The sequence below is a fragment of the Cricetulus griseus genome, chromosome 2 (assembly GCF_003668045.3).
Source record: "Cricetulus griseus strain 17A/GY chromosome 2, alternate assembly CriGri-PICRH-1.0, whole genome shotgun sequence".
NCBI lineage: Eukaryota > Metazoa > Chordata > Mammalia > Rodentia > Cricetidae > Cricetulus > Cricetulus griseus.
The window spans coordinates 145495946-145510011 of NC_048595.1; the positions used below are offsets into that span (position 1 = coordinate 145495946).

Sequence of the window (14066 nt, forward strand, 5' to 3'; positions counted from 1 at the left end):
AGGATAGGATAATTTTTAAGTTCACTAGTTTTCAGCATATCCATGCGTGTGTTTTCATATTTCACATTCACTTACTTAAATCAAATTGTTAAATTATACATAAAATCACATGGTGATACAAAGACTGCTTACCTCAGACCAAATCTTTCTTGTTTGTAACTAACATAGACTCATTGATTTTAGTCCCTGGGTGGTCCTTTTAAGAAAATATTTTAAGTTGCTTAAACCATTAGATTACACTTCATTCTATTGCTATTAGGTATCAGAATTCAGTTATATTGACTAGATAGCATTTGTCTACATCTCTGGTTATTCTGTGCTCTTCCAGTATCGGTGTACAAAAAATAGACAACATTGCCTTTTTTTCTGAAATAGCTGCTTCTTTTTATTATTTGCATTATATACTAAAACATAAGCTAGTACTTATGCCTGTCAAGATTGAGAGACATGCCATGCTGATGTGCTTGGTTATGGACATGGTTTCAGTGTATCTGCATCTGCTCTCCTTGATGGTATCCACCATAAGACAGATGCAATGAAGAGATCTTGAACTTCAAATCAGAGCCTGGTAGAGTTCTAGCTTTGCCTCCTTCTGATAGAATGACCCAATGTTATCTTCTTATTTAATGTAGAACATAGTATGACTTAACTGGGTCATCATGAACATAAACACTGTGGTACACTCTTCAAAGAAGGTTGAGATCTGAGAAGTTCATTCTGTAAACTTGTCTTTATATAATCTCTTCATCTCTTAAATACCCAAATTGGCACCTATGAATTCCTCTAGGTTATAAAGAAAGAAACAAAAATACAGGTACCTTTCTTCTAAGTGGGTCAAATCCAAGATCTATTTTAACCTCTCTTTTTAGAAATAATACCCTAAAGTATAAGCTCAACATCTCAACCAGCATATACTGTACTTCAAACTTATTCCCTGAGCATGTTTTCCTGTAAATGGACAAACACACACTAATTTCAGGCTGTGGGCTGCATGGTCTCTATCATGCTATTCAACTATGTTGTCACAGTATAAAAGGTTGCACAAACTATTTAACCATATGGGGCTGGCTGTGTTTATATAAAACTTGATTTATAAAAACTGCTGAGAGGCTAGATTCTACCAGTGGGACATTGCTTGCTGATGTCTATTCTAGGTGACACTTATGTGAAACAGATAAAGTCTCTGACTTCATAGAATTCATATTCTTGTGAAGAAATGAATCGATAAATAAAAATAAATAATACCCAAAGGAGTAGAAGGTGGTTTTAAAGTTCCATGAAGAAAGTCTCAGTAGAATAAAATAATTCAGAGTGACACAGGAGAGGAGGAAGGTATTTCAGACAGGGCACAAAGGATTGCGGGCCTGAGAAACTATTATTTGAGAAGAAACTGGGATAAAGTGAAGAAGAAAAGCCATGCCTTTCAAATAAAAAAGATTCAGGGAAGAAACTATAGACATGAAAACTATTTTACAGAGTTATATATTTGTAGCTGCTGCCACAGATTTGCCAAACATTCTGACTACCTGGAACATTGCAATATGAACATACTTGGAATAAGGGATTTTGTGGGTGGTATTAAATTAAGGACCTTGAGGTGAGATCATCTGGAATGATGTGTGCATTAAATTTAATGAAAAGATCTTATAAGAGAAAACAATAGGAAACAGAGAGAAGGATGACGGCAGTGTAAAAACAGAGGCATGGACCAGAGTTAAGACCAGGGAATGCCAAGAATTGCTGACAGTCATGATAATCTGAGAGAAGACGGATGGACGGTGCTTAGAGGTGCTCAGAATGGTCCAGTGTTTGACATACTGACATAGGCTTTCCTACAATACAGCCTCTAACAAAACTAGGCGTCTCGAACCCCTGGCAACAGATCGTTTACCTTTATACCAAGAAGGTTGTGAAAGCACTAGATCCGCATGTGGTGTGTACCCAGGCAGACTTTGAGGGATTCGTGCTGTCAGACCAAAAGTTCTTAAGAGACTGTCTAAGCCAAAGAATCATGTTAGAGGGGACTATGGTGGCTCCATGTGTGCCAACTGTATCTGTGACAGGATCAAGTGTGCTTTCCTTATAAAGGAGCAGAAAATTGTTTTGAAAGTGTTGAAGGCACAAGCACAGAGTCAGAAAGGGAAATAAATATGCAGCTTTTTAAAATAAAGGTCAAGGCTTGGTCTGTGAAAAAAAATGGATTCTCATTATATAGAGATTGGTTTGGTCATGAGTGAGTCTTGATTTCAAACTTCTTATATTTACAACTGTGGGAGAACAAATTTTTCTCAAAGGAAAACAATCCCTGAAAGTGGTTATTTTAAGACATTCAGTTTGACATGATTTGTTGGTGCAATCCCAGGGAGTTAATACATATGCAAAAAGTCTGCTCTGCTGTAGGAACAGTAAAACAAGAGCCAAGTGGGCAGATCCAAAGGACCTAGTCAGTGTTGATATTAAAGACATTTAGCCAACATGGTAAGCCACCTATCAATCAGAATAGACACTAGTCATTAAGCCTTGACATTCCATCTTGATTACATATTGGCCCTGAGAGGTCAGAAAGAACATTGAAAAGTCAGGTACCAGAAATCCTAAAAATGGTGGCCATGGAGGGCAGTTTGATTTTGACTGGATGCCAAATGGATGCCAATGGAAGATACTGAGTGAAGAAACAGGTGGCTTGATACATGATTTTAAGAGATCATACTAGTTGCGTCTTGAAAAAAATGACCATAGCAGAACAGGGATGAAGGAGATATAGCAGTTAGATATCTCTTTCAACATCCATTCATGGTGGCTGATTCAGAGCCATTATACATAGTTCTGCAGGTTTTGTACAGCACAATCCCAGGGAAATCAATTACAGAACTGACCCCAGGGACATGTGAATTTATTACAATTGCTTTCTAGTCAATAGATGTGCTCTTAAGAAACCATCAGTGCAATGCCTGTATCTTGAGAAAGGGACATCTTTTAAAATGTGTTGAGTAATAATGCTTGAGCTTTGGGCAAGTGCTAAGAAGGTTTTGAGAAAAGGTCAAATTCAAGGTAGATTATGGAGCTGGCATCGATGAGTTTATTTGAAGTGAGGTAAAGACTTCAAATGATGCATTACCTTTTTTTGACCAGAAGAACTGAAGATATATTACAAGACAGGCCAAATAGGGTAGTGATTATTTGATTGTGGAGGTAAGGAAGGATAGATACAAGGGTTCTATTTCTTGTGCTCTTTGAGATCACTGTTGAACACCCAAGTAAAGAAATCAAGTAAACAGCTTTGTATATCAAATTAGGAGTTAATTTCCATTTTTTGTTATTATACCCTGAAATAATGGAATAGATACTTGGTCATTGTCTAAAGTGAAGTAGATGAATGGGATACAGATCTAGTATTCAAAGACCAAAAGTAGAAACAGTTTTCAAAAGATTCTCAGGATTGACTATGATTATCTAGCACGATTTATGGCAGATAAGCCACATCTGGGCCTCTCGCCAAGTCACTGCTTTTTATCACTGGCTTGTGTGGCTCAGTGCTGCCTTCATTGACTCTGGGGGCCAGAAAGGCTCCCTGGATGTACATGTTAATGTTAAATAATCTTTAACAATCGGGGGTTTAGTGAGTTGTTTTAGTTGTTGGATGTTGAGTATGTCAAATCTATAATTACACTTTGGCTGCTTTTGTTATCCAACATAGTTTCAATATAAATGCAACATTTGAAAGAACTCCCAAGAGGCTATTGTTTATTATTACTTTGTTCAAGTAATGAAATTAGACATACTGCCTTTGATCAACTGGAGGTCAAATTGAATAACAACAGAATAGGTAAGTTTATGACATAGTTATTTTCTGTGACTTACAGGAAATAAAATATGGCAAATGCCTCATGTACAAAATCTAGGCCTGTTCATACTTGAAGAAAAGCAAGAGTCCATGCTCTGCATTATCCTAATTCCTAAGACTCCCCTCAGTAAAATTTTCTCAATGAATGCTTCAGAGTACAGGAACAGGAATTTTCCTGAAGCTTCCCACAGTCTTGTGACATGGTAATTCTAGGGTTTAGGAAAAGTATGTCAATTTTGACACTGTGTTATCTTGAAGTTCTCAATTGTATCAGTCTGCCAAAAAGGTCTTAGCTGCAATATAGTAGATATGAAATTATTACAGGGAGGTTTAAAGTCATTTAAAAAAAAAACTAGAGTAGACTTTTCTATCAATACTAAGCCCTATCTATGTCTATCTCTTTACCAGACCTTCAGGACACTGAAAGCATGATGGATGCTGACTTTCTCTCTAAGAAAAGAAAATACTTTATGAATCCTCATAGTACCCTTTTGCAAGACTCTCGAATCTATGGTCACTCATCAGTGGGCAACTAAACATGTGACAGGATTTTGTGGTGGGAGCATCCAGAATGAGAAGAGTACAGGTGGCCTCTGGTATAGTGTACACATGTACACCTCTGACAGATGCTGTACACGTGCTCTTGAACAAGTTACCTAACCTTTCTGAACATGACTTTCCTCATTGGTAAAATGGAATGTTGAGAAGATTAAATGAAAGAATGAACTAAAAAATTCTCTGTGGAAGTCAGGACTCTGTGAAGATCATTTCTGGGTAACTTTTGTTACAATCCACAGCAGGGAGCATAAGCAGAACTGTTAGAAACATAACTAAAGAATTCAGCAAATTACAAATACCCCAATTTAGAAAAGCATCCAAGGTACCTAAGAGAGCTCAAACAGCTGGATCAACTTGTCAAAATAAAACATATTTAATTATATATGGATAGGTATGCACATATACTTTAAATGAAGTTAAAACACAATGCTCATCCCAAAAGCCAGAGCGTGTATAACTCAGGGAAGTCCCAGAGATTCACAATATAATATAGGCTATTATTGTTGCCCTTAGTTACTTCTCAGAGGTTGAAGAAGAATCTCTATTGCTAAAGATACAATTCACTTCAAACATAAGACTTGGAGGATCCAAGCTGGATTTGACTGGAAAGCCTCCCTAAGACTACCTTTCATAGTGGGTGATTTGTAAGCTGCAAATGGGTGGAAGAAATCAATAGTTCCACCCAGCTGTGATGCCCATGGTCCATAACAATGAAGATATTTCTCAGGTGTAATAGTGGCATTCACATCTTGATGGCAATCAATAACTGCCTGATTTGGACTTAAGGCCTGCTCGGTACTAGAGAAATCACAACTAGTACTTCCTGGGATTAGTGGGGTCACGAATCTTAGAGGATATGATAGCAGGCTGCCAAAAGCAGGAGGCTTAGAGATCACATCTATACCATAGAACAGAGATAGTAAACTGGAAGTAGGATGAGACTGTAAACTCTGAAAGCCTGACTTCAGTGATGTACACCTTCCAGCAAAGATCCACATCCTAAAGGTTCCATTGCCAACAGAACCAACCTTACCAGGAGAACCATCTGTTTAGGGAGATGCACTTGTCACCCTTTATGTGACAATTTAATAGCTTCCCCTTTTGGAGTCATTCCAGGTAGTTCTACTATTAATCATTTCACTTGATCATATAATCTTTAGAATTAATCAGACTCTCATAAACAGAAGAACTTGATATTTAGAAGTTCCATGAAATGCAAAAATGAACCAGACCACACTGGAGACTTGACAGACTTCCCACAGTGGACTATTAGATCCCTTTGACCCACATCTCCATCATGGAAATACTTCTTGCCAGTGATGATTAATGGGTAAATGTAAGGGACCCATGACTCATCTTCCAATCTCTACTTTGAAGCTCGAATGCCAGTGAGTCCTTTAAGTGAATAGGTAGGTCTCCTAGCAAATCTCCAAAGAAGTTAGACTAAGAAAGAAGACTCTCAGTGACATATCCATTAATCAAAGTGGAATAATTCCAGATACCATGAGTGAGATGTTGTTTTTAAAGGAGCACATTAGCCTCTTCTTTATAAATACAAGGAGTGATAGGAACAGAAGAGATTCATAGGTTACAACATACAGTGAAAATCTCCCCTTCTAAGAGTAAATGAGAAAAATATCTTTAACAGGGAAACATAGCAGGTATATATTGGATTGCATACAAATCTGCACAACCAACAAAGTAAACAGTGTGAGAAAAAGTGAAAAAACCTTGAGGTGCTAAATTCCACAAGACAGACAATATTAACTTGATATGATAGTAAATTTGTTTCTCATAAACTAGTGCCTATTTTATAGATCTTATGTATTGATTCTTACTTATCGATCTGTTCAATAACATAATCTTTCTGGTTGCAATAGTTAGACAGGGTGTCATTTGAATCAGTTTTTTCCTATGTTAATTAACTTACATCTCATCCAATTAGAACAGCTAGCATTTTATTCCATTTTAAATTCTTAGTTTGAAAAAAAACCCTAAAAATTATTACACGTCACACAAGAAATTTATTGAAATTTTATAAGTCATTTGATGATAAAAATGTGAGTGTATAATTGAAAAGCTATATCTATTTCTTTTAATCCTGAAGTAACTGATATGCTATCCCAAACTTTTGCAGCTACAAATGAGAGCTGATCAAAGACAGGCCTGGCACACGCATGATGTACACATCTAATGTGCCACAGACCTGCAACACAGTGAAAAGCTGACCTTTTTCTTCTTTTCTTTTTTGCCATCTTCAAATCCAACAGTGCCTTCTTCTCTATAGAGCACCCACACCAGGCCCTGGGAACTGGAATGACATTCATGCTGCTGCACTGGCAGTTTAGCACACCTGTACTCAGACCAGGCTCCAGTTGCCTGAGGCTGCTTCCCTCAGATAGCCCAGCTCCCATCCCCAGCCTCTTTCTGAATTCCTGATTGGAAAAGTCCAGGAATTTACTGGGATTTTTGCTATTTGTTTGTTTCCTTCCTGGCATTTGACAGCAGGCCCTGACTCCCCTTTCTTAGATACTTTACTGAAAAGGATATATAGGGTCTAAGGCTTTTTCAGTGGTATAGCATTTGGTTAGCATGTGTAAGACCCCTTTGTAATGGGGTTTAATCTTTAAAACTACTTGTGTGGGGGGGATTAAAATTGTCAGTCCTTTTCTGTTGCATGGTGATGTATAAGTGTCTCCTAAGAACACTCAGGAGTGCTCTTCTCTGGGACCTGAGGGCCACCAGAAAGAGCAGGGCCAACCTCCCCTTCACCATGAGCAGGGCCTGTCTCAGGCTTTGCATGGGGGGAGGTCAGTGTTTGCTTAGACAGCACAGTGGGCTTAATTACAGGCCTAGACTAACCCATGCTAAGTTTTTAATTCTCTGATGGCTTGAGCCTCACTTACGCCCTGCTCGGCTCTCTTCAGTCTCACTTCAAAATGCCATCACCTCTGTACAAACTGGAAGGGGGAAACTCAGCTTTGTCCCTTCCCGTCAGTAGTTTCTAGATCAAATCAAAAGCCTGCCTGTGCTAATCCTTGGCCACTAGTGACAAGTCTGCTTGGTTTCACTAAAATAGAGTGAACTTGTCTTTAGGCTTGGGAAGTTTCCAAAGAATGCCCATTAGTACATAAGACTGTAGGCTTGTTGAATCTGAAATGATTAACATGATCATATTAATTGTTTGACAACAGCAAAGCTCTAGAAATTTTGCAGATTGATATTTTTAAGGTTAAAAGGTAGGAACATCGAAGGATCTGAACATCAGGACCAACAGGGAATAGCAGTGGGGCTATGAAGAAGCACTCTATTCCCTCCCTCAGGTTCCTCTCCCTTAGCTCAGCTGGGAGAGGAGTCAGCATTTGTAACAGCATTTGCTTTGCCACGAGAGATTTTTAGAACTCAAAACTATTTTAAGGCATGGAAGATTGTCCTCAGGCTGCCAGCCCCACCCCCACCCCTACCCCCATCGCCTGCCAACCTCGCTGCTGCTCTGAAGGGTGCAAATGTGTTTATGAAGATGCAGGGTGAAATTCAGGGAATCCTCTGCTCCGTTTTTAGCTCTTCCATTTATTTAGTGAGTGATCTTAAGGTGGCTTATCTCCTTTTTATTCTAGAGTACCATCCAGGAAGCAGAATCATTAGAACTTTCCAAAGAGTGTCAATAAATTGCTTTCTTATAAATACGCTATTTTCACTTTGCCTCTTCACAATCTTTCTGAGATCTGGAGAACCTCCGTCAGGATTTACTGAGAAAAGATAGAAACAAGAGAATGTGGCTAAGGGAAAAATCTCTTGGACTTACTTTTTAAAAGAAAGAAAGGCATGTCCTGGAAATACAGAGGATTCCACGTGTGCTTAGTTACCCCTGGAATTCATTCTCGGTCATTTAGGACTTGGCGGTGTACCCTCTAGCAATAAGGAAACTGATACAGTGGCTTTTTTAAGTTGTAAAATATGCACAACACACGTGTTAGCATCGAGGCATGTTAGCTGTGAAGTGCAGGGGTGTTCACCACAATCATGTGGCTGGGAGGCCACCACCATTCTCTTTGTCTGCATTTTCTTACCTCTCCCAACACCTTCTACTCAACTCTAACTCCTCATTCCAACTGCCCCAGGCCAGACATAGACACCAGTCTACACTCTACCCCTATGGCTTTGCTTACTGTAGCTGTTACATGTAGATGGAATGCAATTACAAATTTGTCCTACTTGTCTGGCTTATTTCATTTAACACAATGTCCTCGATGCTCACCAAAGTAGAATGATCCACATTTCTTTCTTTTATTTAAGGATGAATACAGAATATTTTTAAATGCAGTGTTTTGGGAGTTGGAAATCCTGATTTTGTCTTTCTGTCTTTCATTATACCATGACAGGGACTCTGGAAGATTTTTGAGTCAATCCCTCCACTGCATGAAAGACATTAGTTCTGAAGGAATATTGTTATATACATCCATAAGAAATAAGGTCTTCAGAAAAACATGGTTATTAACTGTCTAATAAATGAATTATGAAACATAATGAACTGAATATCAATAAATACAAATCGCTCAAAATAATTCAGTGACCCTAATATAGAAAACATATTTGATATATATATTAAATTTGAAGATATTTAAATATATAGTATTTTTACATATTAACAGTCCATATATTTATCTACTTACCAAAATTAAGTATATCTAGAAATGTCATAAGCATATATTCTTAAAACACTCCTTATCTTAATAAGATAGATCTTTCATTTATATTTTTAAAAGACAGGTTAACAATTATACTGCTAACACTCATGAAAATGCTGAAGAAAAGAAAATAAGTGACACTCCAATGGCAGGTGGTGCCAATTTGTAACCTGGGAAACAAAACAGGCACTGAATATCAATGACAGTAGTTAAAAAGATTCATTAATACCCTCTACTGTTCAGTAGTCAAGAAGGCAGCACCGTCACTAGATTAGAATCTAAAACTGGTGAAAAGAATTAGCAGTTTCATTTTGAAGTAGGTACAGTCATGAGTGCTTAAGAATGATGACTGGAGAGTTCAGAACATAATTTGTCTCAGCTTGGAGATCACCACACAATTCTGATGATAGAATTTAGACCAGGCCTCTTGCCTTTGGAAGCTTCTAAAGAATATGCATATTGCTCTGCAATAGGAACCTAGAAACTCCACTGTCACAAAAACTAGAGCCAAGTGAATCAAAACAAACTATACATAGTGCCTTCTTTGGGCTGCTTTCAGCAACGGGGAGAGATAGCAGCTTTTGTTACTAGGCCAAACCAAGACACAGTTGATGGTTTGGTATATGCAGATATAAATGATGCACTTGTCAGCATGAGATGTCCCACTACCACCTTTCAGCTGCTTATGTGAAGAATCCAGAAGTAGTTTAATACCAAGACATTGCAACCACAAAGCCCATAGCCTATGATAAGGAGCCAGTGACCTATCAAGGTACAGGCAACTGATATCTATGTCAAGTCCCAGAAATGATCCCTGCCTCCATGTACACAGGTCTTAGGCAGAAGATGAGCTCTATCAGTTGTGCCCCTGCAGTGTGTGTGTGGTTAGCAGTGCAGTGATACATCTCCTGTGACTGCTAATGCATCATGGAGCCATGGCTTAATTACATCGTAGAAGTATCATTTGTGTAACTTCTGAAAGATGGTTATAAGCAACTGTGACACATTGGCTGTATCTTCCTTCTCTATCCTTCAGCATAGCTTCCTGACCTACTAAGGAACCAACAAGCCCTACCATGAGATTAAGGGTCAGCTGGTATCTACCTCAGTCTTGGCTCTTATTTCTTTTTGGTCAAGCCATTTAATTTCTCTGGATTCAGTTTCTTTATTTAGAAACAAAGAAAATAATCACACAAGGAACTGCAAAGCCTAAACAAAATAATGTGTATGGTCCAATTCAGTTAGTACATAGTATGAGAAAAGTATTCGACAGATCATACTTGAACTGTGAGATAAAGCAATTGAGACTCAAGCAAAATGACATGAAAAATTTTGTCTGTCTATTTGAGAAAACCAGAGTTCTGCAGGTTGGATACTAGTGAATTTATATTTACACTAAGTAAGAAATGGGTGGGCTTTCTGATTGGGCAATTGCATGCTGGCGAAGACAACACTGTGCTTCAGTGACAATGGTATTATCATATTTGAGTTCCAGTATGTAGAGCCATCACATTACATTTCAAGTGGAAGGAGTTTTCACCATTTACTCCCTATCCCTGTTAGTTACTAAATCCTAATTGCATCAACAGTACCAGCAAAATGATCAGTTACTATGACGGAGCAGTAAAATTCAGGACAAAACTAAACAACAGCAAAACCTCTGCTTCATTTCCATACAGCGTTCTTCTGAGGAGGAAAGAGTGTGAGAGTTTTAAAAGCCATGGTTTCCAGTTCCTACAGGCTTAATCAATTTACTTATAGATAAGCACATCTCTCAACACTTATCAGAGAAGTTTCTTTTTGCAGTATATGGCAATTAACACAGATACCCACAACTGATTGGAGTGCAAAGAATAAGAGAGCATTGAGTGGCCAATCCTGAATGAGACACATAATATCACACCCCCGAACCCCAATGCTCAAGGATCTTGTAGAAGAGGGCAGTGTCAAGATTCTGAGAGCCAGAGGCAGTCCACGACCACAGTGAAACAACTGTTTTCCAGATGCAGCAGTGTAGTTGTGCACATGAACTTACAGTGACTGTGACTGCATGCACAAGATCGGCAGAAGCTCAAGTCGGGGTGGGATGGAGTGTGGAGGGGACACCATAGTGGGCGAAGTGGCCAGGGAATCCCAATCCCATCCCTAGACAAGGAGCTACTGGCAACCAATTTGGCCTCTGTGGCAAAAGTTTATTTCAGTGATTCGACCCTGAGAGGCTACACATGTCTGTCTCAGTAGATGGCTCTACACACATGCACCTACAGGAAGCACTAAGAAGACTCTGTGGGTTAAACACACACACACACACACACACACACACACACACACACACACACACACACACACACACACTGGTGAGGTAAATGTGGTGGTGGGAATAGGTGAGGAATTATTAAAGGGGAGGAAATGAAAAGTATACTTGATCAACACACACACATGAACGAAATCTTCAATCAATAGAAAGAGAAAACAAACCCATAGTTTAATGTAGCTGGCAAAGTTACAGTGTACATGAATACTTAAATTTTTGGTATGAATTATTGTGCTTAGCATGTGAAAACAATCAGTTTATGTGCAGCATAAAATCCACTTTCAATGAACATGATATTTTATGCACATATTTATGTGACTGATCACAATGCTATGTTTACTTTCTCACTCCAGGATGGCATGCTCACTCCTGTCCCAGACTTTACAAACAGCTACTATCATAGTTGGTTTTAATGCCAACTTGCCACAAACTGGAATCACCTAAGTAGGGAAACTCAATTAAATAATTGGCCTGATGGTCTTAGTTGTGAAGACCCTGCCCCAATGGAGTCTTCTGGCCCCTTCTAGTAGCAACCAAGGTAAAAAGTGGCATGGCAGAAGGAAACTTATTCTCCTTTTGTTCACTTTGCTTTCCCTCCTATCTTCTTGGCTTTCCCTTTTGCTGCAGGCCTAATTTATCCAAGAGAAACTGAAGCTACAGTTTCTTTTGCTGATATCAGCTAGCATCTTTAGGCTTCTATGACTAACTAAAAACTGGTGGCTCTCCAGGAACTTTCCAGCTTTTCTTCAATAGACTGGGACTGCTAAGACACCTAGCCCTGGGGACTGAGCAACTAACAAGTTGTTGACAGTCACTAGGGGACTCCTGCCAGTGCTGAGGCACCCAGCCTCAAGGACCAAACAACTACCTCATGCTCACCTTCAACTATACTCACCTTCTATGTTACTATTTTACTGTAGTCTGATTTTGTAAAGTATTTAATGTATACATATCTATCTATCTATCTATCTATCTATCTATCTATCTATCTATCTATCTATCTAATAGTATCTATCTATTATCTATCATCTATATCTATCATCTTCTGTCTGTCTGCCTGTCTATTCATTTAAACTTGAGAAAATCCTGACTATTCCAGCTACTAGCAAGCAAAGATATTTCTTTTGATTTGTCTAACTTAGGTAAATTTTAAACTGATAGGAACATTTGAGAAACTTCACTTAAATTTGTTTTGTGTACATTTCTTCAGTGTTATTATTGTCCCTGAATAATGACTACTAGACCCATCACATGTGTTTCCTCTATCTTCCTCATGCATAGGTCCACTGATTTTCAAAAACCAGATATTTATTTGCTAAGAAGGTTCAAGTACCCCCCTACTTCACATTGGATGTTCATGGCATTGCAGAGAATACCCCAGAATGGAAAACTTACTAAGGGTCAAAAGGAGTGCAAAAGGAAAAGGTGAAGAGTCTTTAGACAGGAGAAGAGCATTTCCCCAAAGGTAGATTAGGGGAAGAAATTGAATACACACCCTACCATGGGGTAATCTTCCTCTTTAGTCTGTATGAGGGATTGTAGGCCACTCTAGAAAACAGCTATACAAACATGACAGAAATGAAAGCAAACTTAGATGGATGCAGAATAAGAGGTACACCATATAGTCACCAATATCCCTGGATAATGAGGAAGCCAATGGTTCTACATACTCAATCAAATAACAGTTGCTGTGGCCCATCACACATTTCAGTTTCCCATGGTGATTCCTAGTACAATTCCCTTCGCAAAAGGAAAACTCAACAATGGCTACCTCCCTTTTCTTGGGTTTATTTTGATCCTTCCCATCTTTATTTCTAAAAGTGATGGTGAAAGATATTTTTTTTTAGGTTTTGGCTTTGTGTGGAAAGGGCATGTGGTGGTCACCCATTGTGACAACTCAGATGCTGTGATGTGTGCTCTCAAACCACAGGGCCACTTCACATTTGGCATATAGCAAAGGGAAAATGAAGTTCTGATAGATTAGTTGAAATTTTATGTCCTTTACTTGACGAGCTCAAAAGACATCTATCCAAAAGTCAAAACAACTATTTCTTGACAAAGCTAAAAGCTTTAAAATGTGCCTTTTAAAAAAGTCCTCTTTTTTTAAGTCCTCTCCATCCAGGCTTTACTTCACATCTTGTATTATTACAACAAAACACTTCTCAATTCTGTTGTCCAAAATACCGTGAAGCAGATGTAACTCTTTTCTTTGAACAAAGAGTCTGGGAAGACTTCGGAAGAAACAGTAAGCTATTTTACTTTACTCTGGTATTTTGATATCTGAATTTGTAGAAGAGTGTTAACAGTTCCAGTAAGTTCTCAGAACTGGTGAGAAAAACTCTGTTGTTGGCTTCATCTGGATAAGTGAAAACTTATCTTTGTGGAAACTTCCCACCCTAAGCTGACACTGCTGCATACAAATGACACAGACTACAAGGCCCCCGTGGTATGGGCTGGGTCTTACACAAGATTGTGGCTTATTTGGTGCTGTCTGCTATGTCTAGACTATAAGTTCTCTGACACACATACCATGGTCATTCTTCATCTCGCTCTTTAAACAAACAATCAAACAACAAACAGAACCTGTGGGCTGTGCCATTTTTATATGCAACAGTGCTGTCTAGTAGAAGTATGCAAATCAGGCACATGATTGGAAATGTAC

General features: G+C 38.6%; 1 protein-coding gene and 1 pseudogene across 1 annotated transcript in view; one reads left to right on the forward strand and one right to left on the reverse strand.

The window, feature by feature from the left end:
• The window catches only part of Kcnb2 (potassium voltage-gated channel subfamily B member 2), a 381513-nt gene that overhangs the window by 284312 nt on the left and 83135 nt on the right, over positions 1 to 14066 (reverse strand). The gene's annotated exons all lie outside the window — the stretch shown is intronic.
• Positions 1798 to 2148, forward strand: LOC100763986 (annotated as a pseudogene).